Source organism: Ambystoma mexicanum, chromosome 1p (genome assembly GCF_040938575.1).
Source record: "Ambystoma mexicanum isolate Mex_15411 chromosome 1p, UKY_AmexF1_1, whole genome shotgun sequence".
NCBI classification, from domain to species: domain Eukaryota; kingdom Metazoa; phylum Chordata; class Amphibia; order Caudata; family Ambystomatidae; genus Ambystoma; species Ambystoma mexicanum.
The window spans coordinates 495,333,642-495,361,448 of NC_090921.1; the positions used below are offsets into that span (position 1 = coordinate 495,333,642).

Sequence of the window (27,807 nt, forward strand, 5' to 3'; positions counted from 1 at the left end):
GTGAGTGGGAGAGATCCAGGCCCTATCCTGCAAGCCTCTATACTTGACTTTTCATGACACGAGGGTGGTGCTGAGGACGCACCCCTCGTTTATGCCCAAGGTGCAGTCGGACTTCCACCTCAACGAGCCCTTGGTGCTACCTGTTTTCTTCCCGTTGCCTTCGTCTCCGGCCGAGAGGACTTTGCACTCGCTGGATGTGGCTAGAGCGCTGAAGTTCTACGTGGACCGAATGAAGAGTTTTCAGAAGACATCACAGCTGTTTGTGAACTTTGGACCTGTGAGCCAAGGGAAGGCTCTCTCGAAGGCTTCCATTTCCAGATGGCTCTCCGGCTGCATCATGCATTGTCATCGGTTGGCAAACCGACCGTTGCCTGGCCAACCGAGAGCCCATTCGACCAGAGCGATCGCTGCTTACCACGGCGTTCTTGTCTGGTGTGCCCCTGCTGGACATCTGCAGGGCTGCTATGTGGAGGTCGACGCACACCTTCACGAGATTCTACTGCGTCGACCGGGATTCCAGGGAGGAGTCCAGAGTCGGCCAGGCAGTGCTGCGCAACCTGTTCGCTTAAGGTGAGCCTGGTGGGAAAGTAAGAGATGCTTAATGTTGAGCCTTGCCACCTCCCGTGGTTGTGCATGTGTACTGCTATGTATTCTTATATTCATGAGCATGTGAATCCATGCCAGACCCCATGCTGGAGAATGAACAAGTTACCTGTAACTGTTGTTCTCCAGCATGGGTCTGGCATGGATTCACATGCGAACCCTCCCTCCTGCCCCTCTACGGCTCTTCACTTGGTTATACTGCCACTTTGCGTGCTACCAAATCTGAAGATGGCTGCCAGAGGCGGGGTTTAGGGAGAGGGCAGTCATTGGCTGGGGGTAGTATGACCCAGAGACCAGTGATTAGTTACTACTGAGAAAGACAGATCAGAAACGAAACTGATACTGATTTTACTTTACCGAGGATTCCCAGCCTGACGACGGGGAATATTCATGAGCATGTGAATCCATGCTGGAGAACAACAGTTACAGGTAAGTAACTTGTTCCATCTCCCCAAGGGAAATATACACGACTTCTTAGGGTTAACTGTAATGCCAGAGAGCAACGCAAATCGCTCCATTATTTCTAAGATATATTGCAGGTTTTCCTCCGGATACCTCAAGTATAACAGCATATCGTCAGCATACATTGATATTAGATGTGGCCCTTCTTTCGTGTGGATTCCTACCTCCCCGTATTGTTGCCTCAGATATATCGCTAGGGGTTCTAATGCGAGGATAAACCGCATCGGGGACCAAGGGCAACCCTGTCTAGTACCCCTACTGAGTTGCCACCTCTCTGAAATGATTGCTCCCATCTTGACTCCGGCTAGTGGCGCACTGTACAGTATTTTCACCCACTTCAGGTACCCGGGCCCTATTCCATATTATTTGAGGGCTGCCGTCAGCCAATGCCATTTAACAGAATCGAAGGCCTTTACCGCATCTAATGAGACGATTGCAACTTCTTGCGAGTCCCCTTCCGTTTGCTCTATGACCCGGTGGAGCCTTCTGAGATTATCAGATATGCTTCTGTGTGGAACATATCCGGTCTGGTCAGGATGTATATGTAAGTTAATAACCTGTCTCAGCCTATTTGTCAGCACAGCCGTGAGTATCTAGGTGTCCTGGTTCAGCATAGATAGCGGTCTATAAGACCCGCAGTCTGTGCTCGGCTTGTTAGGTTTGAGAAGCGGGATAATAGTTGCCTCTCTCAGGGATACCGGCAGCCTCCCTATTTCCCACGCTTCATTCAACATTGCCAGTAGCGGGGGGAGCACCTCCATCTTATATGTTTTATAGAACTTACTGGAGAGTCCGTCCGTTCCCGGGGCCTTACTAGTAGGTAGTAGCTTAATTACTGACTCTAGTTCCTCTAATGTGATTGGGGCCTCTAGGTTCTCTCTCTCTTCAGTACTCAGTTTAGGTAGGCCAATATCTTCTAATATTTCCATCATCTCGCTCTGTTCGCTCCCTTCAACGTTTCTATACAGTTGTTGGTAGAACTCAAGGAACCCCCTGTTCACGCCCTCTTGGGTGTCTAGTGTTTGTCCATTCTCCCCCTTTATTGCTATGATCTTTGGTCTGGGTGTCTCATTTTTATATAACCATGCTAGCAGCTTCCCCGGCTTGTCCCTGCCAGCGTGCTGCCTCTCTGTATATTTCTTATAACTTAAGTCGCATAGTCTCTCCCAAAACCCTCCACACTCTTGCTGCAATTGACTTATGGTTTCGGCATCCTCAAGGGAGTCATTTCCTCTCTGCATAATCGCCTCGAATTTTGCTTCTGCCTTTTGCAACTCCTATGTTCTACCTCCTTGTAAACCCTTGGATTTGGATGTAGCCGCACCCCTCACCACCACCTTAAATGCCTCCCATAGAGTGCCAGCTGATTCTACACTTCTGGTGTTATTTTCAAAGTATTCTACAATTTCCTCTCTCAGGTCCTCCCTGAACACTGTGTCTTTCAGTGCTTCGGCTCTAAGCCACCACGTTGGGATCCTAGTCCTAGGAGGCGTGTATTGCCGTGTTAAGATCAATGGCGAGTGGTCTGAGAGGACCCTTGCTTTGTATTCCAACCGCACCAGCTCCCCCGTCAACTCTGGAGTAGCAAACATATAATCTAGTCGTGTGTACAGGTTTTGTGGGGCCGAATAATGGGAATATTGTCTCTCATGTGGATGGTGTAGCCTCCATATATCCTCCAGATGAAAGTCTCCCAACAGAGTCCTCAAGGTTTTGGCTGCAGGGGTAGGTTTGTCTAACTTCCTGTCTGATCTGTCCACCCTGGGGTCTAGCGTGCAATTAAAGTCACCTCTCCATATCACCGCACTCCCAAGGTACGGGCTGACTTTGCTATATAAGGTCTTGAAATAGGCTACAGTATCTTAGTTCGGGGCATATGTATTAATGACACACAGCTCTCTATTTTCTATCAATCCCCGTATCGCGACCATCCTCCCATCTAATTCCACGGTAGACTGTAATAACTGAAAGGGGACATGTGGTGCTATCCAAGTGACCACCCCTCGGGCGTATGCAGTGTCCGTTGCCCCTATGGTAGTCCTCTTCCATTTCTTCCTTATCACATCCTTTTGTGAGGTGCATTTCTTGTAATAGGGCAATATCTATCTTCTGCCTTTTTATGTACATCATGATCATGTTCCTCTTCAAGTAGCTATTGAGCCCCTTGACATTCCAGGTTACTATCTTAAGGTCTCCCATCTCTCACCCATACCCAGACCTGCCTCTGTCCTTCCTTGTCTTCCTCACCATGCGCAATAGCGCATGGGTGTAAGCTTGTTCCCTGCCCCCAACTACCACCCCCAGCCCCACCCACCCAACAAGCTCCCCCAACTCCCCCTCCCAGACTCCAACTGCTGCCCTCCCCCCATCCCACTTCCAACTTCCCCAAACTGTTGCCCAGCTCCATCCCTGGATCTCAGGCTACCCCGCATCTAGCCCTTCTCTCGGTATAACCGATTCTCGGTACTCTGCAGGGGGATACCTCTCAAAGTATCCCAACCAAACTACCTCTAGGGGGATTGATAGTGTGTCTCCTGGTATTATCTCCTGCTTTGCGCTGACAGCATATTGTAGTGTAGGCTCCGTACTCTGAACCAATAATCCCATGTGCAATCCGCTATAATCTAGTCCCAATGTCAACATGTCTGACGTACTTATCGCTTCGTGTGGCCATCTAATATCTCTGTGCAACGTCTATAAGGCTCCGGTTCACAGCTCTGTCTCACACCCCTTCTGGTCCACCGCTCCCGTCGGACAATTCCTCGAGTCCAGCCATGTCGTCACCTCCTCTGGTGAATTAAAGAATAGAGCTTTGTTCTTTAGGAGCACCTTCATTTTTGCCGGGTGTAGCAGCATGTATCTGTAACTTGCCTTGTGCATCCTCCTCTTCACTGCCACATAATTCAGGCGTTGCCTCTGTAACAAGAGTGTATAGTCTGGGTATATGGTGACGGTTGCTGATGCTTTGTTTAGTGTTCCAGGACCTTCTCCCTATCCTTATAGTTCAGGATCTTTGCAATAATTGGCCTTGGTGGGGCTCCTGGTGGCGGTTTTCCTGTCAGCGATCTGTGCACTCTTTCTACTGCGAACCCTTGGCTTAGTGCTCCGCCTGTCATTTCCTGCAGCAGCATGTTTCGATGTAGTCCAATCCCTCTTCCCCTTCCATAAGCCCCACAATGCGTTAGTTATTTCTACGGGCCTGCCCTTCCGCCTCTTCAGCTCTATTTTCAAGGTTTTGTACCTGTTGTTGCAACACATGGACGTCCATTGTGTTGGTCTTACATGAGCTTGTATTGTCTTTCACTTCCTTTTCCAGGGTCCCTGTGCGCTCGGCCAGTGCACGTACATCTTGCCGCAGTAAATTTACATCAATACTTTTAGATTCCAGAGCAGACCGTAGGTCCGAGATGGCTGTGTCCATCCTACTTCCCATCGATACTTTCAGTTCTGCTATGACGTCCAATATCTGTTGACTGTTAAGCGCCGTTCTATCATGTTCTCTAGAGCTTTGTTCCTTCCCACTGGCTCCTTCTGTGGTTTAGCATACTCCTCCATGGTGGATTCTTTTCCCCTGACTTTGGGCAATTTGGACGCCATATCCCTTTTTTGAGCCGGCTACCAGCGAGAAGATGCCTTTGACCTCGGCTTGCTCTGTCATGTATGGCCCTTGGGATGTATTCCTTGGTGTTTCTCCGGGCTTGTACACTGCTTCTCATGTAGTGTGTCCACAACTGTTCAATTTCAGCCCTTGCACTGTGTTTGCTCGGTCGCTGCGGAGTGTCCGATTGACCGACTAGACCTTGCCGGCTCCCTTTTAGTTACAGCCTCCTGCAGCCGGCTTTCCAGCACCGGTCCCTAGCAATTCTCTGCGAAGGGCCTATCTTACAATGCTGCAGTTCCGCTGGTCGTTCTGTGTAGTGGGGTCCGGCTCGGGTCCTGAGCTCTGCTTAGCTTCATTCCATCGTGCTTATGTCTCTATGGCGTGGCGCTGGTGTTTGCTATTCGCTCCCGCCCACTCAACAAACAGACTGTGCCCTATGCCTTCCTTGCATGCCTTGGGGCTTTGTCTTTTGAACTGCCTCAGACCTTTGTTGCGCACCGTCTACAGGGCACACAGACGCCGCTGCTGGATGCCAGGGCCACACATGTGTTATTGTCCATGGAGTTCGCTAAGTGTCCTGCTCCTGTGATGCATTTGCAAGCGTCCCTCTGAACGACTGTGGGAGGCCCCTGTGACTATTCTTTCTCTCGTTAGCACGTTGGGTTGTTGAGGCGCAATCGCTCCTTCACCTTCTGCCTGCTTGCTTCACCAGTCGCATATCATGTTTCTTCTTCTCGGCCTTGTGCCCAGCGGCGTACTGGCACCTATGCTGCCGGTCTCCCCAAGCTTTCCATTCCTCATTAATATCACTCGCACCCAATGCTGCCTTAGTGCGCTCGGATTCGGTCACCTTCCTCATTAATACCAAAGCCGGGCTTCTGAACTCTCACCCACTGCTGCTTTTAATGCGCTCAGTCAGTCGCCTTGGTACGGAGGTCTCCCTCCTTCGTCTGCCGCGCTGTGCTGTACATGCAGTAATTCAAGTTTTCAGAGTCCTTGCATCCGTTTTGCCACCTGCTCAGTGCAACAATGTGTCCCCTAATCCTCCGTGCTTCCCTCCTCAGCTACTTGACATCGGCGGGTCTGCTTCGGTCCATACCGCTGCCATTGGCATTGTCATTCGCCTTCCCCACGGCACACCAGGTCTGCTTGCAACCAAAGACGGCTCCTCGCTCCGGACCCGCAGTGCTTGCTACAATGATGCGCATTCTCCTTTGTTCTCAATAGGGCGCCATCTTAGTGAGCAGCCCTATGGCTCCTTGGGCTCTGTGCAAGGTTCCAATCTCGCTTCACTCCTGGATAGCCTACTTTTTTTTGAGTGTCCAGACCTCGTTATAGATGTTCTGTGCTTTTGCAATGTCCCTTGCGCTGCGTCTTAACGTTGCTTGTCTGTTTCCCTAGCTTCCCCCAGCACAGTTCCTTATTCAGCCACTCTGTAACAGTGCTGCGTCAGTTTCTCCTGCTTCCCCAGCTTGGCCCGCTCTCCGGCGTTCCTCTCTTGCCACTGTATCCCGCGTACTCGGATGTGGCAACTGTGCGTCTTTGGCAATCCTCTCAAGGGTTGGTGCCGCAAGCTGTGTCTCTACCCATCTCCGATTACTTTGAATTGACTCCTTCCTGTCCCTTTCCGCAGCTGTGCCCTCGGGGTCGGGTTGTTGGGAGCGGTATTGTGCCCTTTGCTCTGCACTCGGCTCGGATGCTACCGTGGAGCTGGGGGCTCAGTCCTCACTGCTGCCGCTTCATGCCGCGCTGATGGTGTCGCATCCAGCCCTCCTTACCGCGATTATAGCCGCCCTGACTTGTGTACCCCGGCGCTCCGTGGTCCCCAGCTGGCTCTCTGTCTTGCATCGGCAGACTTTCTTGCATCGGCGGACTTCCTCACATCAACCGCTTTTCTCGCCACCACAGTGTAATCTGCGCCCCTCCAATACTGCATGGACAAACAGGGTTTGCCTTTCGTTTCACTTCACGTTGCTGCTCTCACTGCAGCGCGATGGTCTCTCAGCACGGCTTTGTTCCCACCATCCGCCATTTCGTTATGCACCGCAGGTCGGGCTCTTCGGAACTTCAGTTCCTCTGTGTTCGTTCCACGCACTGCGGATCACTCCTCCTTTACGCTTATATGCCCGTGACATTAGTTAGTCATACATGGCATGTTTAAAGCACAGTTTCTTCTCAGGATCAAAGGATCAGCAGGAGCTCTCCGGAAACACGTCCTATCCCGCAGTCATGTAAGCCACGCCCCCAATGTTAATGTTAAAGGATATGAGTGTATGCGTTCGATCCAGTATTTTGAGTAGGAAGGGGACAGATGTGATGAGGCGGTAATTGATTGGGAGGGTGGGGTCGAGCAGTATTATTTTGAAGAGTGGGGTGACCCAAGCCTCTTTGATGTTTGTGGGTACGACACCTGAGGCAAACAAAGAGTTGATGAATTCAGCGATGGTCGGAGCAAGTGTTTCAGCGTAAAGTTTAATGATGTGCGCTGGATAAACATCCCCTTTGCAGTTGGAGGGTTTAAGGGTTATGATGGTTTTGTGTGCATATCGGCCTCAGTCACTCAAGAGTATTGTAAGGGAGTAGTTATCAAGAGGATGGTGGGTGGGGGGTGTGAGGAGAGTTTTTTTTTTTTAAATACTAGTGTGGATTTTTGCCGATGTTTTTTTCTCTTAGCTTGTGTGTTTTTATCAGAGAGTGCTGACTGGATGGTTGTGCACCAGGCCTTGAATTTAGGAAAATGGGAGATGGGAGGAACCAGTGTTTCAAGCTCTTTGAGAATTTGGAATCATTCTCTTAAATTGGAGCTCGCTTTGGTAATCCTGGTGGTGTAAGAATTGGCTTTGATGGAGATTAGAGCAATTTTGTAGGCTTTTGCAGAGGTGATGAAATGCATCTGTGTTAGCTGTGGAGGGGTGCTTTCTGGTAAACGGGTAAATCAAAGCAACAAAGCAGGTTCACCTGCTGATCCCTGCCCCCCAGACATTTACAAATCAATCCTTTCACAAGGAACACCCATGGAATACCACAGAAATGTCTTCAACCTTTCAATCTCAACAGAGAAAGTGCCACAATCCTTCAAATAAGCTTATATCAGGCCGCTACTCAAAGATACAGCAGGAAACGTAGAGGACCTCTCAAATTATAGACTGATCTCCAATATCCCGTAGCCAGCTAAATTGCTCGAAACATACATATACAGAACAACCCAAGAATTCATAGAATATCGCCGCCTACTAGACCGTGCACAAGTAGGCTTTAGACCAATGAGAGGAACGGAATTGACACTCCTCTCAATATGGGATGACCCAAAGGCAAACTCAAATTAAGACAACCGTACCGCTTTGATACTTCTGGACTCTCTGCGGCATTCGACACAGTTAACCACGACATCCTCATCACGAGATTGGAAGAATTTGGAATCCCCGACCGCGCTCTACTATTGATCAAATCCTTCTTACAAACAGAAAAGAGACCAAATGGATCAAACCTTTCAAATCCAACCCAAGAGAATCCTCATTCGGAGTACCACAAGGATTATCCTTCTCCCTGTTGTTATTCAACATCTACCTGCCTCAATTAATCAAGATCATCAAAAGACATGGCCTCACCTGCTACAACTACGCTGACGATACACAAATAGTTTACAAAATACAATACACTCAAGCAGAAAACACAACATTAGATAACTGCCTTCGAGAAATATACAACTGGATGAATTTGAATTACCTCAAGCTCAACCCAGGCAAAACCAAAATAATGATAATCACAAAAATGGAAGAGACAACCACTACATCCCCTGGCCAATGGAACTCGGTACAACACCAGCCCCACCATCGATGTTAAAAAAACCGGAGAGTCCTGATGGACAACAAACGTACTCTACAGCCACAGGTAAATGCACTAATCAAGAAATGTTTCTTTCTCCTGCGAGCAGTAAAAAGGATCCTACATTTCCTGTCATTCGCCAACAAATCATTCACTGTCATCGTTCTGGTCATGTCCTGAGTAGACTATGCCAATAGCCTATATCTGGGCTTGCCAGAGCGACTTCTAAAAAAAAAACTACAACGCATACAATATGCAGCAGCCAGACTGCTCCTCAAAATACCCTGAAGAGAACACATCACACCAGCGCTGAAAACATTACACTGGCTACCAATAAAACAGCGAATCAAGTATAAAACGATGTGCATGACACACAGAGCAATCCACGACCAAGGCGCAGAGTTCCTAAGAGACAACTTAATCCTTCATCGCCCAACAAGGAGCGTCGGGTCAAGCAGCGACATCCTCCTGGAACCAAAACCCTACTATAAAAGAAAATTCGAAGGATCCTCTTTCTCTCACCTCGCCCCAAAAACTTGGAGTGAGCTACCAAAGAACATATGAAACACAGGAAATCACCTAGTATTCAGAAAACTTCTCAAATACTGGCTTTTCACCCCATAACTAGAAGAGCGTCTACCGGGGCACATACACAGCTGAAACAATGCAGAGTGAAGAAACCGATTCTCCCGATTCCCCCTAAGCTATCGTCCATAAACAGAAGTTAAGGAAGAACAATCTATGGCATATCAATTTACCAACTCAGCGATAGATGTGATAGGACGATACCAAAGAATTAACACAGATAGACCGGGATGGAAGGGCAAGAAGGATATGTCAGTAACACCCTGGCCTACAAACAGGCAACAATGGACCACCGAGAGGAAATGGATAGCAAGGGAGTGGGTGAATACTAATTTACAATACCAATACCAGAGAGGGGGACAGCTGGTGTACTGAACTCAGCCACTTTAAAACTATTAGTTTGGGCTTGGCTGCTTCTGAACTTGATCATTTATCTGGCAGTGCCGATCTGATTTCTGCTAGTTGGCTTTTTTTGGAGTGGTACTGACTTAATCTCAGCTGCTTACAAATTATTGCCACTTAAGAGCTGTACTGGTTTACCCTCTACTGCCTTCGAACCTCACCTATTTGAACTATGCTGCTTTAATTGCTGCTGATCCTAACATAAGCGACATGGAGTTGTACCAGTCTGAATTTCTGCCGCTCTGATTTTTGGCACCCGAACACTGCCGCCTTCTGAACTAAGCAAGTGGGAACCCGCCGGCTTCTACTTTGGTCCTTACGAATTTTGCTAGACCTGAACCCTGACTTCTGTCTCTTTGTGCTTTGAACTTTAACACTCTGTAATTTTGACACATTGAACTTTCTGCCCAAAAACCTTGCTGACTGGAACTCTGTCCAGGAGAGCTTTTGTCCCTGTTACCAAAAAGTGTATGAGGCGCTGACAAACGGGTCCTCCCACACCCTATAACGCAACAAGGCTTGTGCCACTGTGTTAAGCCAACAAATACAGTACACACAGTTTTTTTATATGCCCAACAATATGGCATTACCAGCTTAATTAGAACATACAGGACCTATCGGCATACCCCCTCAACGGGGAAGCCTACAACAGGAACAGACTGCGCACAACCACAACATCAATAGACCACCGACCGACAAAATCAGGAAATATCCACAACTACAAAAATGCCCCGATTAAAAAAAGACAAATGGGCAAGGATGGAAAACAGAACAAAAAAAGACAACAGAAACCACACCACCACCAAATAACAAGAAAAAGCTACCAGAATTCACAACACCTCTAAATCATCACCAACAAAATGAACTTAAGATCCGAACTAATATTAGAGCAAAGACATCATACATCTCTTGCTACCTCTCCACCTACAAGCCAGCCACATCAGAAATCAAACAGCCTACAACTAAGGGCCCAGAGAACACTGAGTAGAGACCCCAGTATGCTATCAAATCACAGATCACAACACACAGAGACCAGCAATGGAAAAACAGTATCGGAAAGACACCGAGAAGAGCGAGAGATAGACTTGAATCTCTCCCCACCCACACTCCTTACATAACCAGGGACTGGAAAAAAAAACCACAAAGACAACCAAATATCTAATTACAGCAAATCTGAACAGAAAATCCCATTGTACAACCTAATGGAACTCCTCAACGAAGGGACAGATGAGACAACTGCACACCCAACAAAAAACACATTCGAAGGATAGACGAACGCTGCTTCCTCTCAAACACCAGAAATGACTCCTAACAAAAGAACAAGCCAAACCGCACACACTAAACTGCATCCTACTCGATGTACGATCTATGGCAAAGCACAAAACAGAAATCTATGAACTACTCAGCCAAAGAGTTATCAACGCTCTATTCTTCACAGAAACATGTCTCTCAGACCACTACAAAGTAATCGCCAGGAAGCTATACCCGACCATTACAAACTATTACAATTTAATAGAGAAACCGTGGGAGGAATCTCTCTAGCACAATAAAATCACAGCAGCTCCTCACCACTACCCTCAACAGGCATAGAAGAATGGAAATCACTCGGTCAACCTCAAGCTTGACGACCAATTCACCATACTCTTCCTTCTGATCTACAGGCCATCCACCTATAACCCTAATTCGAGGGGATTGGGTCCTCCGACGTATTCCATATCTATGACGGGTAATAACCACAGCTGTGCTGCTTCGGCAACTTTTTTCGGTGTCTGCGTCGATGACGTCGATGCGCCGTCGTCGAGGACCTCCTCCGACGTCTGACGTCATCCGATGTGATAAGTAGGACGCACGACGCCCATAGCCTCAGTTCCGTTTTTTCCACGAACGTGTTGCTTCGTGAATCTCGGTTAACGCCTCGACCCTTTGGAGTTCTGTTCTTCTCGGTTCTTTAAACCTGTTAGTTTTTGTGAGAATCTCCTTCGTGTGAAGATGTCTTCTACTTCGACCCCGCGTCCGGGCTTCAAGAAGTGCGGGGAGTGAGGGTCCAAGATATCGGTGACGGACTCGCACGACGCCTGCCTCTGGTGCCTCGGGGAGGCCCACGACACGGATGACTGTATCGACTGCCAGTCGCTCACTTCCAAAGCCTTACGTGAACGTAAGATGAAGTTGTCGGTAGGTCGGGTGTCCAAGCCCGGAAGCCGAAGTCGACGGATGATTCGAGAGGAGACTCTCCGCGTCATCGTCGGAAGTCTCGTGGGTCTCCTTCTAGGAGTTGGTCTCGCCACTCCTCGGCCTCTTCGAGGCATTCTCGGAAGCGCTGACAGCGGTCGTCTTCCAGGTCCTCTTCTGAGGACTCTGCCCGGCACGTCGCTTACCCCTCCAGCCGTGCGACCCCAGAGGAATGGGCTTCCTTCGGGAAGAAAATGCTGGCGATTCTCGAGTTGCAGGGTACTAAGCCGTCCGCGCCCCCGAGTGGGGTTGGTCGTGAGAGGTCGAGAGATACCGCTCGCAAGAGTGGTCGGCACGAGTCACGGGAGAGGTCCCGTTCGGACAAGGGGACTCGTTCGGCGTTCGAGACCGTGTGCACCTGTGATGTCTTCGAGGAAGACATCGACGTCTGAGGCGTCAAGGGCGTCGACAGGCTTTCTCGAGGCTCCGGCTCCGAGGAAGTCGTCGAAGCCGTCGACGCTCAGGTCGTCGAAGGACACGCTCGGAGCAACGGCTTGGAGGACTGTGTCGACGCCGTCGATGCTGGCGGCGCTGCATCAGACGCCGACGCCGATCGTCTCGGCGCCGATGCCTGTTCTCTCGACGCCAGCGCCGATTCGCTCGACGCCTTCGAGGCCGGGGTGTTGGAGGTACCCCGTGGCACGGGGGAACCCCCTAGGAAGGCTCTAGTTAAGAGCAAGCACTCTCGGATGCCTTCTTTTCGCCACCTGGAATATATTTCGGAGGTGGATGAGGATTCTGATGGCCTGGTTCCTAGTCAGGTTCCAGATGAAATGGTCTCGGGCCATAGTCAGTTTGACGATTTGAGGCAGTCACTGCATGTTGCCAGTGGACTGGACACCTCTCCGGAGGTAGAGTTTTGTAGGCCTGAGCCTGGCTCTCATGCCGATTCCTCATACCGGCGCCTTATGGCTAGGGTTTCCGAGTACTTGGGATGGTCTGCTCCCTCAGGGGAGTTTGTGCAGGATGATCTCACGGACATCCTTGATGTTGGTCCCCCAACTGACCCGGTACTGCCATTTCATATGGCTCTACAGAGAAGGGTGGCGGCGGCTTGGACTGCTCCGGAGAGTCTCCTGGCGGTGGGCAGGTCCTTGTTGCGAAAATACCGTCCAGCCAGTAGCGACCCCTGCTACTTGACCAGGCACCCCACTCCGGAGAGTTTGGTGGTGCAGGCGGCCACGGCCCCGGCAAAGCAGGCGTCGTACCCTACAATCCCTCCTGATAGGGACGACAAACGTTTTGATGGCTGGGCGAAGAAAGTGTTTTCTTCTGGTGGTATGGCGCTTCAGGCGGCCAACTCCATTTGTGCCTTGTCTCGTTTCACACACACTCTGTGGAACTGTGTTGCGTTAGCGGCTGAACATATTCCCGAAGGGGACGAACGGGATGGTTTCCTTGCTATGGTCCAGGATGCTAAGGATGCCATGTGTGAGTCCGTTCAGTCGGGTTTGGACATGGCTGAATGCGTCAGCAGGTCCATGGCGGCGAGCACCGTGAGACGCAGGTTTGCGTGGTTGCGGAAGTCGGGGTTTGCTCCTGATGTGCAGTCCCGGCTCCTCAACATGCCCTTTGACGGTGAACACCTTTTTGGCAGCAAGGCTCACGAGAGCCTTGAGAGGTTGCAGACCTCCAAAGCTGCAGCGAAGTCGTTGGGCGCTGCAGGTCGCCAACCTCTGCCTTTTCGTCCTAGGGGACAGCAATGGAGGGGTGGTTCCATTCGCTATTACTCGTCCTTCAGTAAAGCGAGAGGAGCTGGCAGTCAAAGAGGCCAACGCAGGGGTACCAGAGGTGGACGACAGGGTACCCGTGGTGCCAAGGCCGCTCGGGCAGTTGCCTCTTTGCCCTCGGGTAACGCCGCAGCCACTACCACTCAGTCACGAGGCCATGTCCCATGGTTCGCCGGTTGGGGGAAGGCTCGTGCCGCATCTTGTAGAGTGGCGTGCCATTACTTCAGATGTGTGGGTTCTGGAGATCATAACCCACGGCTACTGTCTTCCCTTTCGGCACAGGCCTTGCGACAGTCCACCGGGGAACCTCTCTTTGCAGAGTCCGGATCCGCTCCTTGCGCAGGAAATTCAAGCCCTGCTGGAGAAAGGCGCCATAGAACTGGTGCCTGTAGCGGAGAGGAACAAGGGATGGTATTCCCCTTATTTTTTGATTTCGAAGAAAGACGGGGGATTGAGACCCATCATGGACTTGCGCGGTTTGAACAAACTCCTCAGGAAGGACAAGTTCAAGATGGTTACTCTCTCCAAGTCCTCCAGGCCCTACAGCTTCAGGACTGGTTGGTGTCTCTCGACCTCAAGGATGCTTACTTCCATGTGCCGATCCATCCCAAGCACAAGAAGTACCTGAGGTTCGCGGTTGGCGACTCGCACTTTCAGTTTCGGGTCCTGCCGTTCGGATTGACCGCCGCCCGACGGTTTTCACCAAGCTCATGGTGGTGGTGGCAGCGCATCTCAGGCAAGGGGGGATTCACGTCTACCCCTACCTGGACGATTGGTTGATCAGGGGGAGCTCTCACGAGCAAGTCCTGGATCATCTGTCTGTCACCTGCCACTCCCTTCACAGGCTGGGCTTCTCCCTCAATTTAAAGAAGTCCCATTTGACGCCAACACAGCGGCTCCAGTACATCGGAGCAGTGCTCGACACTTCCCTGGGGCAGTGTTTTCCTCCCCAGGTGAGGGCTCCTCACATTCAGCAGATGGTGCACAAGTTTCAGCATGCCCAGACGCTCCCAGCGTTCGAGTTCTTGAGGTTGCTCGGCCTCATGGCATCCTGCATTCTTCTGGTGCCACAGGCTCGCCTGCGGATGAGATCTTTGCAGTGGGCACTCAAGATGCAATGGTCGCAGTCCTGCGGCAGGATGTCGGACCCGGTTCAGGTGCCGCCCTCGGTCGCCCGGGACCTTCTGTGGTGGGCCGTCGAAGGCAACTTGATGAAGGGGGCTCCATTTTGGCTTCCCTGGCCGGAGGTGACGATCGTGACGGATGCATCCCTCACGGGATGGGGAGCTCATGCCAACGGGCTGACAGTCAGCGGTCGTTGGTCTCCGTCGGAGTCCAGACTCCATATCAATCTGTTGGAGCTGAGGGCCGTCAGGCAAGCCCTGAAGGCTTTTCTGCCGACTGTGCGAGGAAAGAATGTCCTGATCCTGACGGACAACACAGTGGCCATGCACTACCTCAACAAAAAGGGGGGGGGCAGGGTCACTTCCTCTGTGCAGGGAGGCGATGCAGCTCGAGTTCTGGGCCATCCAGCAGGAAGTTTCTATCTTGGCAGTTCATCTGGCCGGAGATGAAAACGTGACGGCGGACGCTCTGAGCAGGCAGAGCACGATCTCTCACGAGTGGGAGTTGGCTCAGGAGATTCTCCTGGAGATCTTCGCCCTTTGGGGGACACCTCAAGTGGATCTCTTCGCCTCCAGTGTCAACTGGAAGTGCGAGAGGTTCTGCTCGTGGGAATTTCCTCCAAAAGGAGCCTTCGGAGATGCGTTCCTGGTGGAGTGGTCATTCCCGCTGCTGTACGCGTTTCCTCCAGTCCCGGTCATCCCGCAGGTACTGCGGAGGTTACGGAAGTTCGGTTCCCGGATGATCCTCATTGCTCCGGCGTGGGCTCGGAGGACGTGGTACCCGGACCTTCTCGACTTGTCCATCTGCCCTCCATGTCGTCTTCCCTACCGAGACGATCTGCTCTCACGGGAGGGGGGTCAGGTTCTCCATCCAGAGGTCAGATCCCTCAACCTTCACGCTTGGCTTCTGAAAGGTTGAGGTATAAGGATTGGGACCTCCCTGAAGACGTGATGGAGGTGTTGCTCTCGGCCCGAAGGCTAGCAACAAAGTCTCTGTACCGTTGCCGTTGGCGTAAGTTCTACGACTGGTGCAGAGTTCAGAATGTGGATCCTTTTGCATGTGACATCCCCATGGTTCTGTCCTTTTTGCTTTCTTTGGCCCACAGGGGCTTGCAAGTGGGTACCATTAAAGGTTACCTGGCGGCGCTATCCATCTTTAAGCGCTCGTCTGAAGAGTGTTCCTACTTTAAAATCCCTTTAATTTCACAGTTTCTGAAAGGGATCACTAATGTGTTCCCTCTGTCACCTTTCCTGGTGCCCGGTTTGGATTTAAACCTTGTTCTTAAGTTTCTTATGGGTGCTCCGTTTGAGCCTTTGCATTCTTGCCCTTTGAGGCTGTTAACTCTGAAAACTGTGTTTTTGGTTGCGGTTACTTCCGCTCGCAGAGTGAGTGAGTTATAGGCACTTTCAGTTAAGCCACCCTTCACTGTATTTCATAAGCACAGGGTTGTCCTTAGAGTTCGTCCTTCTTTTCTTCCGAAGGTGGTTTCGGAATTTCATTTGACCCAGAAGGTTGTTCTTCCGGCATTCTATCCTCCTCCGCATCCTGGTAAGGAAGAGGAGAGGCTCCATAGGCTTGATCCTAGGAGAGCTTTAAGCTTTTATGTTTCACGCATGTCCCGGGTCAGAGTGGACGATCAACTCTTTATTGGTTACGCTGGAAAGCGTTTGGGACAGGCTGTGACGAAACAGACTTTGTCTCGCTGGATTATTTTGGCCATCTCGGAGTGTTACCGCTTGGCGGGTAAGGACCCGCCGGCTGGCTTGCGGGCACATTCTACCAGGGGTATGGCTGCATCTACTGCCCTGCAGAGGGGTGTTCCTATTCGCAACATCTGTGATGCAGCCACCTGGGCTTCTGTACATACATTTGTACGTCACTATTCCCTCGATTCCATCCGAGGACAGGATCTGGCCTTTGGCAAGGCGGTCCTTTGCTCTGCTATTTGATTGGCAATTCTAAATTTTGATTCTAAATTCTTTCCCTCCTCCTTGCTCTGGTACTGCTTTGGGAGTCTGTCATAGATATGGAATACGTCGGAGGACCCAATCCCCTCGAAGAACAAGTTACTTTCTTACCTGGTAACGTTATTTCGATGGGATGGTCTAACCACGTATTCCATATCCCTCCCTCCCTGCCTTCCCCGCTGCAGAATTTCTTTTGCGATTGCAGCTTACATTCCGCAAGGCTTTGTGTCTGACTGGCAGTTGACCAATGTCCGACGTTCTGGGGGAAAAAGCTACAACTGAGGCTACGGGCGTCGGGCGTCCTACTTATCACATCGGATGGCGTCGGACGTCTGAGGAGGTCCTCGACAACGGCGCATCGACGTCATGGACGCAGACGCCAAAAAAAGTTTCCGAAGCAGCACAGCTGTGGTGATTACCTGTCATAGATATGGAATACGTCGTCGGACCATCCCATCGAAAGAACGTTACCAGATAAGAAAGTAACTTGTTCTTTCACTGCAAAACTCGGCTGACACCATAGCTGGCCCTTCCTACAAATTATGATTGTTCTGGGAGATTTCAACATTTTGGTTTGGAAGTGAAACCACAACAAACTCCCTCAGGCCCTATTGGAAATCCATGATTTTAATTGCTCTGGATTGGGCCAGGACGACGTGGTACCAGGACCTTCTGGACATGTCCATCTGCTATCCAATAAGTCTTCCACAAAGACAGGACCTTCTCTGGTGAGAGAAGGGTTGTGTTTTCCATCGAGAGACACTCAACCTTCACGCATGGTTTCGAAGAGGTTGAGATATACGGATTGGTACCTCGCGGATGAAGTTATGGAGATCTTGCAGGTGGCCAGCAATGACATCCTTGTACAGCTGCGGTTGGACTACATCCTGCAGCTGGTGTAGGGAAAAGGATATGGACCTTTTTCAGTGCAGTACACATATGGTGTTATCTTTTTTGTTGCATTTAGCAAATCTAGGGCTCAAGATTGGAACTAGTAAAGGCTTTGTAGCGGCGCTTTCAATCTTCAAATCCACATCAGAGGAGATATCCTATTTATTTTTTAAAATATTTTTATTGGCATTTTCTTTTAAACAACTCATAACATCTAATCCAATCTCCACCCCTCCTACCCCTACAACTCGCAGTGTCCTTAAGTAGAAGTTCCAGTAGTCGTAGATGTATCCTAGGCTCCATCAGAACCAGAGCTTATTCCCATGCGACTTCGCATTAGGTCCAATATTATGATGTTTTGCTTGCACCATTGCTGCATGTAATTACGCTTCAGGTACTCTAATAATTCTCCCTTATCTATCCTGAACTTCTGCTTCTGCTTCTCCTTGCATCTTGTATGTGAGCCACTCCATTGCCACAATCCATAGTTCATGTAGCCACTTTTTCACAGAAGGGGGTGGGGGTCTGTTTGCTTCCAGTTTTTGTCTATCACCAGCCAAGCTGCTATTAGTAGTGGCATCAGGGTTTTCTTTAGTGGTTTCGAAATTGAATGCATTTCTGGCTCCAAAAGCCCACATGTGCATTCTCCCAAAGAGAGGGTGTGCACTTACAGTATCATGCGATCTATATGTCCCTCAATATTATCTCAGAATCTCTTGATTTTAGGGCAGTCCCACCATATATGCTTCCAGTCTCCTTCCCATTTACATCCCCTCCAACCCGCCTGAGATACTGTAGTACACATTTTGTGTAATTTTCAAGGTGTGTAGTGCTGTTGTAACATCTTTTACCACGCCTCTCGTAGTTGTATGGACCTTGTCAGTTTTTCTTCCACAGCTCTTCCCAATGTTCATGTGGGAATCTTTCTCCTAATGTTCCCTCCAAGTCTGTTTGGTAAGGCCAGATCTTATGAGTTTTGCCGTCCTGTAGTATTGAATATATGTTCGACACTAATTGTTTGTCCCTAGAGTGTGTAATTAAATCGGTTTCAAATCTCGTCAGTTGTCTTGTTGCAGCGTGTCAGGTCTCTTGTTGTCTCAGCCAGTGTCTCAACTGATTATGCTCAAATCTATCCGTTTCTTTTAATCTGTAATGGCCAAAAATGTCGCCCTCACAATTACGACAGCCGAAAAGGCCGACTTATTTTCTTTTTTTTAGAACCCCATTACACCACATATATATGTGGGTGTATAGGAAATAATATTAATGTGGGAGGGGTGCGGGGGGTCTCCTCTCGTGTATATATATGTGTGGTGTAAAGGGGTTTTAAAAAGAAAATCATAATTTTCTGCCGTCGCACTTGTGAGGGTCGCAGTGATCACATAGATCCCTTTTAATCCTATATGTACCTTGCAATCCTCGAACGTAGCTATCTCGCTGTCCCACACCATGTCTCCTATTTTCGTGCACCCCAGTTCTCGCCATTGTCTGAACTTACCCTTTTCCATACCCGGGGAAAAATTGCTATTCCCACCTGCCACAGCCCTGTCCATTCGGGCCCAGAACTTCTCTTGATTTTCTCTGAACCATTCTCGCACCACTCTTAACTGTGCTGCTTCATAATATCTGCTCATATTAGGTAGCCCCATCCCCCCTCTTTGCCTCATAGCCATTAGTAATTCCAGGGAACTCTGGGGCATTTATTTTGCCAAACATATTTTGATATCGGTGAAATTATTGTGTTAAAGAATTTCTGCGGCACTGCAATTGGGAGGGTTTGAAATATATACAGAAGTCTGTGCAGAGTCACCATTTTAACCGTCTTTATATGTCCTAACCATGATATTCGAAGAGGAGTCCATCTCGAAAAAGTCTTCTTGTGTTTTCTTTAATATATCTGGGTAGTTTGCTTTATATGGGTGTGACATGTTAGTGGTTAGCTTTACCACTAGCTAAGTTATACTACCTTTGGCGGTTCCGAAGGGAGAGCAATTGCGCAAGGTAGTGGATTGGTCCTTTGATATGCCTAGTTCCAGCAGTTCTGACTTAGTCCTATTTATTTTCAGCCCTGAGATTTTTTCCTGTTCCACCGCCCCGCCCCACCCCCCAGTACTGCCACCAGAGCCGGGATTGATGTTTCTGGTTCCACCAATATCATCAGAATGTCCTATGCATATATTTTATTTTATTTTTTTATTTTGTGTTTAACTGTATTTTACCAGTTTTTACAAAAATGTCTCTCTGTTATACAATATTTCATTTCTTTTAAAAGTTACTGGTTAAAAGTTCAGAAACCTTGGTTTGGTTAAGTTTGTTCAGTTCTTCGTATTTTTTGTTTTAAAGCAATTAATTCAGCTCGAGGGTTCCCCAGAAAATTCCCAACCGCAATCACCGGTTTTCTGTTAGCCCCATCCATCAGGTAGGCCCACCAGTAGTCTTCGTCCAGGGTGCAGAAATATGAGTATACGTGGTCTAGGTGGATTTTTATGTCAGAGGCTAGTGCAGGGCATTTAAGGATGAGATGCTTCAGGTTTTCAATTGAGTTTGTATCTGCACAAAGGCGGCAATAATTTACTTCTGTTTTTTTCCTGATTCCCAAAATGTCGTTCCTTTTTAAGGTTTTTAGCCTTGCTCTCAAGAAGATGGAGCAGATTTTCCTGTTCGGGAAATTTACTAGATAATTGATAGGCTCGTTCAATTTTTGGGCGTTCGGCGGCAAATGCGCTATGCGCTGGTAGCTCATGGCCTTCTCTAGCGTGCTACACCAATCTGTTTCCTTACATTTTTTGGCAGTTATAGTTGGTTTGTCAGAAGTTCCTCTTCCGAGCTTCCTATTTCTCCCAAAATAGCACGTTTTTTGTTGGTCCAGTTTACCAGCATTTTATTAGTTCTTTTCTCCATTTCTTCATGAATAAGAGTGTGGACTTTTTCCTTGGAAGATCGTATTTTCCTGTATAACATCAGACCGTTAAGATCTACGGTTCCTTTAAGAGCTGTAAGGCTTAGCTCTCTTTTGATCCGAGCCACCGGTGTTGATGGAGGAAGACGTAGCAGTTTCCTCCCCAATGAGCCTTCTAGCTTGTTTCAGATGTTGTCGTGGATCATAAGCATTGCTTCCGCTCCATAGGTAAGTGCTGGGACCACTTTAGATTTGTACAATGTAATTGCCACTTTCAACGAAAAGTGCCTAAACTTTTTGTCCATCCTGAATCGTCTGGTTTGTCAATCCTTTATTTTTGAGGATCAGTTGTTCTTGCATCAGTGTGTTGCGCGTTTTGTTACTGAAGGTTACTCCCAGGTCTCTGAAAGTTTTGACTTTTTCTAGCCGTTCTTTTGCTAGGAACCAAGCGCCCTGTTCTTTTCACCTCGTGGGTTTTTCTAGGCACATTACTTTGGTCTTTCCCATATTACTCTTTAGGTTGTTTATCTTTAGGTATTCATGTAGATTATCCAATTTTCTTTGTAGCTCAATCTTGGTTTGATTGATTAGGATGATGTCATCCGCGTATAATAGCCTGCTAACTTTTTCGGTACCCAGAGTAGGTGGGAAAGCTTTGACACATTTTTCTGTGTGCTGATAATCTCCAGTGTAGGCGTTGTACAGCGCCGGAGCCAGAGGGCATCCTTGCTGGACTCCTCGATGGGTATCGATGTTTGTTGGAAGTAATCCCGCACCGTTAAGACGACCTCTCATTGAGGTCTGCGAGTAGAGTTCTTTAATCGACGCCAGCAGGGATTTTGGACAGTTCCATTTGACGAGTTTTCCCCACAGTTTGCCTCTGTTGACTTTGTCGAAGGCTTTTGACAGGTCGATAAAAGCCAAGAACAAACAAGGGGATCCTTCGATTACTTTGGCCTTGAGAATACTGAGTATGTTGTCCGTTGTTCCTAGGTTTTTTGTAAAACCTGTTTGGAAGGGATCTGATCCTTCAGATGATGTAACCCATAGTTTGACGTTATCCAAGAGGAAAGACCCGAAAAGTTTCCCAATACTGTCAAGCAGGGCGATGAGGCAGTAGTTGTTTGGGTCACATCTGTCCCCTGATTTATATATCGGTACCACGTTAGCGGTTTTCCAAGAAAGGGGTATTGATCTTGTTGTCGAACAAGATCTGAATATTTCGCCACAAAGAGGGACCATAGACCAAGATTTGTCTTCCAAGTCCATATTTGACAGTCCGTCTGGTCCTGGGGCACGGGATGTTTTGAGTTTTTTAAATTTTTTCCTCGATGTTGGCTCTTGTCAAGTTCAATATCCCAGGTGCTAGTTGCTAGGATCTTGACTTTGCTGCTAAGGCTCTTGGGAGCCAGGCCCAGGGTTTCAGTTCTTCTTCTATACAAGTTTGTTTCAGGGCGTTTGTGGAGTTCATGTGTCTCTGCTTTGGTTTATCCTGATCAATCGTTATGTTCCAGTTTTTTACGGGCCTGCCAGCACCTGTTTGTTCTCCAATGAATTGGTGCGTGATTGACTTCTTTGGACCTTCAAAGGGAGAATTCGTTTGCTCCTGGTTACTCCTGATGTACGCTTGTGGTCTCTGTTTTGGCTGTTTCTCGCCGATCCGTCCCTAGTCCTGCTACGGTCTCTTCTCTTTTTAGCAGACAGGTTTGAAGAGCGTTTGCTTTTGTTCCTTGAGGAGGATCTCCAATCTACATGCTCCTTAATTTGCAGGATATTCGAATTGTGGGTTCTACGTCCTAGACTGGAGGTTGATCTGGTGGTCTTGTACCTGCGATCTAGTACTTTCTGTTTTGAAATTTGCTGACTTTCGTGGGAAGTGGCTCGGGTCCTGTCGTCCCTCAGTTCGTGGCTCTTGCATTCTTTAAGGACATAGCTGTGATATTTCAAAATCATTACATGTACTCAGACTCCAATACAGACAAACAAAACTCTTACCTCTCTCTTCTTTGGGATTTATGGTTCTGTAATCTTTTGCAGTAATGGGAAAATACCTAGAAGCCCCTCCACAATCCGACTTCGGAGAGTCCGACAGTGTTGGAGCCTCCAGGGAAAACCCCTTATGGGGAAAAAACCCTGTGAAGGGCTGCTAGAGAGCGTAGTTTCCTGAAGACTGTTCCCTGGAGATGTTTCCGGTGGATAATAATCAGCCCCTTCGGTTGAACTTGCTAATCTCCTCCAAGATCTATAGGCGGTAGGTGCAAGTAGACACAGAGAGGGATTAATGACACATAGATGTTACAGACCCAAAGAGAGTATGTTGGCTGATCTCTAAAAGGCTTACCCTAGAAACACCTAAATCAGGCCCGGAAGACCGGAGGGTTAAGTTCCTGGATGGCAGTTTTGGAGAAAACAGGGGGAATAGTTGCAAAGCCTAACAGTGTAAAGAATGAAAATTAGACTTAGTCTTTCCCCTCCCAATCCTGATCCTGTTAACTGAGATGGAATGTCACTTAAGCTTACCACCCGAAGGAGACTCTGGAGAGACTAATCCCCTGCTAGTACTGGGAGGAAGTAGGTAGCATAATGGTCCAAGTAGAGAGAAGAATGAATCCTTAAGAAAGGAGATTGTGATGAATGGAAAAATATCGGGTAAAGCAAGAGAAATGCCAATAAAGGAAATCTGACTCTATATTAAAGATCGTACCAAGACCTGCGTCCTAATATCCCTGGATGAAGGATAGTCTCGTGAACACAAGAGTTTCAACAACAAGTGGGAGCAGAGAAACAGACACAGGATAGCCAACTTAGTACTTGTACTAACAAGGAAAGAAGTGGAAAGGCAACGGGTACGAATGCGTACTTACGTCTGCGAAGCGAGGCTGGACTCTGGAAAGAGAGTAGCAACGCGCCGATGTGCGTGTGATGGATACAGAAGTACTGCTCGCCAGTCTGGGGGCGTGGCTACAGCCTCTTCCTTATGTGAAACAACGGCTATACCGTTACTTGCCGCAATGTGATTCTCCATGTTGGATGAGTAAAATGGACACCGTACATCTCGCCCGTTATCCCAAGGTTTGCGTATTCCACGAACCATCACAATAGCCCAGTGATCTTAGTTTGTTTTTGGCCTTGATTAACAGTCTTCATGGTTGGTGACTTTATTTGGAGATGGACTCTGTCTATGGAGTCTACGTTTGTAAATTCCACGGTGGTGATCTCCTCTGAAGGGAGGTTTCGAAGTGACGGAAGATGGTGCAGAATGGTTTTTCTATTTAGGATGAAAGAGGGGTCCTCTTTCCAAATACATTCTAACAAGAACGTACAAGTTTTAGTGGTTCTATCTGGACGAGTCATCCTTGCTCTTATTTTTCCTCTATCGTTGCCCTTTTCGCTCGCAGTGAGCTGATGTGTGGGTCTTCTTGGTGTCCTCAGGCTTGCAGCTCTTTGTGTTCTGGGAGGGTTTTCTCGTCTTGCGCTATTGTCTCTGGATCGAGTTTGAGGTGAAGGTCGGCTTGGTATAGAGCGACTTTTTGATCTTAAGTTTGTGTGCACTCTAGAACTCCATTTCAAAGGGTTTCTTTTTGGGAGATCGTTCTCAAGCTTAGGCTTTTCTCCTCTCAGCGTTGTCCCTCTCTTTGTCAAACAGGGTTGGAGCTTTGTCGGTTTTTCTTTTGTTGAAAGCTGGACTGGAGAATGTTTGTTTGATCTGGGGTCCTTTTTTCTTGGTGAGAAGATTGTTTTTTTCCCTCTAAAGTGAGGAATATTGGGCTTTGAGGCTCTAGGGCCGGGGCCTTTTGAGCCGGTTCATTGCGACTCAGGGAAAATGTTTAGGGCAGCTTCCATAAGTTCGCTTTCCATTGGTGAAGGTATGCTGCTTGCTGAGTCCAAGGCACTATCAGCATGGGCAAATAATGTCATGTATTGGTTGCGTTCGGTGTTAGAAGTAGGTCTTTTCTAAAAAAAGTCAAGCATGCTTGTTTTAGCGTTGACACTACTTTGGCGTTGGGGGGCTTTAGTTCGGCCGCGTTGGCCCCGTGATTTGGAAAGCGGAGTGTCTGAGGATCTCTCATTATCTTTTAGAATTGAGAAGTCAGTTGTCCAGACAGTGCAGCCGTTTTTAATGCCCTGAGGATCTAAAGGCTTGGGCTTTGTTTTTCTAGTAACCTCTTTTTATTCGATTGAATGTTGCTGAGCAAGCTCAGTCGGGCGTGTCTCCTTTGTTTTTGGTAGTAGCGAATTTGAAGAGCTAGGACCTGAGAGCTTCTTTGGACCCGGCATCTGGGATGGAATTGCTACTGTGGGATAGAACGTCCTGTGAACAGGAATGTTTTGGTAGATGTTGCATCTGTTTGTATCGCCATTGAGGTTCTTGCTAAGTTTTTAGGTTCCAGTCTGTGAGGAAACATCCCTCGTAGTAGATTTGGTGCTTTCTTTTGCGGTAATGTATCCTTCAAGAAATGTTAGTCTTGTTGTATATATGTTATTAAAGTCAGTTGGTCTTTTGATGTATCGTTGAGGGCTTCATAAAGCTTAGTGAAAGGGGCCAGTGCTATTGTCAAGGTTGACATGATCGAGAATAAGTCTGTTCTTTTGGATGGAGTGTCGAGGCCTGTTTCGCCTGCAATCTCATTAATTCTTGAAGATTTCCTCTGAGTTTTTGTGGAATAGGGAGCGGTTAGAGATTCTCGGTTAGCCGTTATGTTTCCTGGTCTTAAAAGGTTGCGTTTGGTGGTCACCGCGGTAACCAGATTTTGAGGATGGTTGGATTCCAATGGTTTAAAGAACTCCTTCATCTGCTCTTGTGATAAGTTGTGTTCCGCCGGAGTGTTTACCTTATCAGAGTTTAAGATCTCTTGGACGCTTTCTAACGTCATAGGTTTTGGGTCTTCTGTTTGGTTTGAGTGGGCTGTAGGGCTCTTTGTGGCTGGTTGGCCCAGCAGGTTTAGTTCTGATTTACTTTGAGGCTGTAGCCCCCAAACCAGGGTGGACACCCCACCTCCCTTTAACGGCCGAGGCTTCATATGCCATTTTTTCAGGAACGCTATCTTACTCAGTGGGTCGTTATTGTCGCCCTGTTTTTGTGATAACGTAGGGTGAGGAGTTGTTCTGATGTCTGGTTCAATGGCCATCTCGTGACGCGTACCTTCTAGTAAGTCTGCATTCAACATCTCATCTTTTTCTGTTGCCTGGATTTTTCTTTTTTCGAAACAAAAAATTCAGAAAGTGTTTCTGTGGTGAACACACAAGGCGAGACAAGTTTTTTTTTTTCTCTTTGGGGTTTTTATTGATCGATGCCTGCAGTTGTTTGGTGCAGTGTTTGATTTGTCTTGGAATTTTTGCCACTTTGGGTAGTGATGATTTATTAAACCTTGTGGGATTGTTTACGGTTAGCGTCAAAAGTTGTCCCTTCTTATTGTTATGTTGGGCGGGAATCCGTGAATCACTGTTAGTACTGGGTGTAGCAATGTCTTCGTCCGAGTACTCTATGGTGCATTATGAGCAGTCATCGATTGTAGATTCCTCGCCATTTTTATGTCTGTTAGGCGGGCTGGATAAATCAGCCTGGGCGTTGACAGGGTGAATGTCGATTATAGTTGTCCCCCTCGATGGAGGGGCCGCAGCCAAGCCTTCTGGTGGTTTTTTAGAGGGAGGAGAGCCACAATCCTCCACACCCGGTTTTCCAAATCTTTTTTTCAGGACCACTGGCCGCCCGAATGCCGTTCGCAAGTTCGGGGGGGACGAACTACCGATGGCATCAAGTCTGCTGTTGATTCCCCCTGGACTAGGTTTTGTTTGGGATCCTGCGTGACCCCCTGAATAACTTGACTGGCGGATTTGATCTCAGGATGGATTGGCGTATTACAGAACCCCTTCCACTCCAGGTCGTGGTTTTCCAGTGCAGTGGTTTCCTTCGTGCTCCCGTCCAGAGGCTTCGCTCAAGTTCGCTATGCCTCTCGTCGCCTCCGAGGCGGGCTGCAAGCTGGCAGATCGGCGTCTGTTTGGCAGGAAGGCTTGCGATGTCAAGACGGTAAGTGATGGAACAGGGTAGGAAATCTTTTCGGCAGCTTCTTGATCAAGTGTTCCATTCGTCGGTGTAATTATTGCCGGCGAGTAGTCCTCTAGGCTGGGGACTTTCACATCACCCGGCTTTGTAGGGCAGGGTTTAAAGGCGCTGGAGGAAGTCACATTTTCCTTTTTCCCCAGGTTGTATAAATGCCTGGTCGATGTCTTCTTGTTGCACGTCGTTTCTTGAAGTGAGATGACTGGCCCTGAAGTGATGTATTGGTTGGGACGCTCATCCTCTGCCTTCAGCGGGATAGCTGTAGTTGTAGTGAAGAGGTAGCTACTGGCGTCCATTGACTTAGCTGTGACGGCTATCACGCTCGTCGGGCCGTTTGACTGCCAGGCTTTATCTTCTGAGTTTACTGTTGACTTTTTCTGGCGAGATCAGGATTTCAACGGACTGCAGTGTTCCAAGCCGCTATCTTCGCTATGTGTACTTTGGCTTCTCAGCCAGTGGCCTTCTTCGTTGCGAGGCTGGGCAGCCATTTCCTTTGCCAGCGGACCGCGGAGCGACCGCGGACTGCCAAAGACTGCAAGCACCTCAGCGAGCAGCTCCGCGTCACGGTTCAAGTAAGGTTTAGTAGGGATTTCTGGTCACACCTCCAATGAATGAAGATAGGAAACAGACTGCTCAGAGTGCTCCTTCCAACAGACTGCGAGCACCTCATCTATATCTTATTATTCTCCCCTGCCCCATGATCCCCCCCCCACACCTGAACGGGATACCTTTTTATAGTTTGATTTTTGCTAATCCCGTATAGCAGGGGGCCACCTCTGCCTTGTCCCCCGCTTGATTTGTATTGTGTTGAATAAATGCGCGTTTATGGATAGTCATATTGAGGGATCTTTATAATTCGCTCCTACCATTCTTATAAAGTTAGGTCCAAGCCCCATGTGTTTCATTGTCGCGAACAAGTAAAGCCGTTCTACCCTATCAAATGCCTTTTCGGCGTCTAGGGAGATCAGTGTCACAGGGATCTGCTTGATTTCAGTTTTCTCTTTTAGATGTATGACTCTTCTAGTATTATCGCAAGTTTGTCCCCCCGCTATAAAGCCTGACTGATCCTGACCTATCCTGACCTATCAAATAGGGGAGTATGGTGTTCAATCTGGTAGCCAAGATCACTGTGTATATTTTTGCATCTAGATTTAGTAGCGCTATGGGCCAGTAGGAGCTGCAAATTGTTAAATCTTTGTTAGGTTTGCCAAAGAGGATCACCTTCGCCTCCGGCATTGAGCGTGTTATTATACTCTTGCTGTGCTTGAAGGAATTGTATAATTTCTTAAAAACGTTGTAAGGTCTTTTATTAAAAAAAAACTGCCGGAAACCCATCTGGAACCAGTGCTTTATTGCTTGGGAGTGGCTTCATCCTTTTTTTCCACTTCCTCTTTTGTTATTTCTCCCTCTGGGATTTCCCGATC

General features: G+C 48.3%; 1 protein-coding gene across 4 annotated transcripts in view; it reads left to right on the top strand.

The window, feature by feature from the left end:
- Positions 1-27,807, top strand: part of DPP9 (dipeptidyl peptidase 9) — a 1,325,370-nt gene that overhangs the window by 518,268 nt on the left and 779,295 nt on the right. The gene's annotated exons all lie outside the window — the stretch shown is intronic.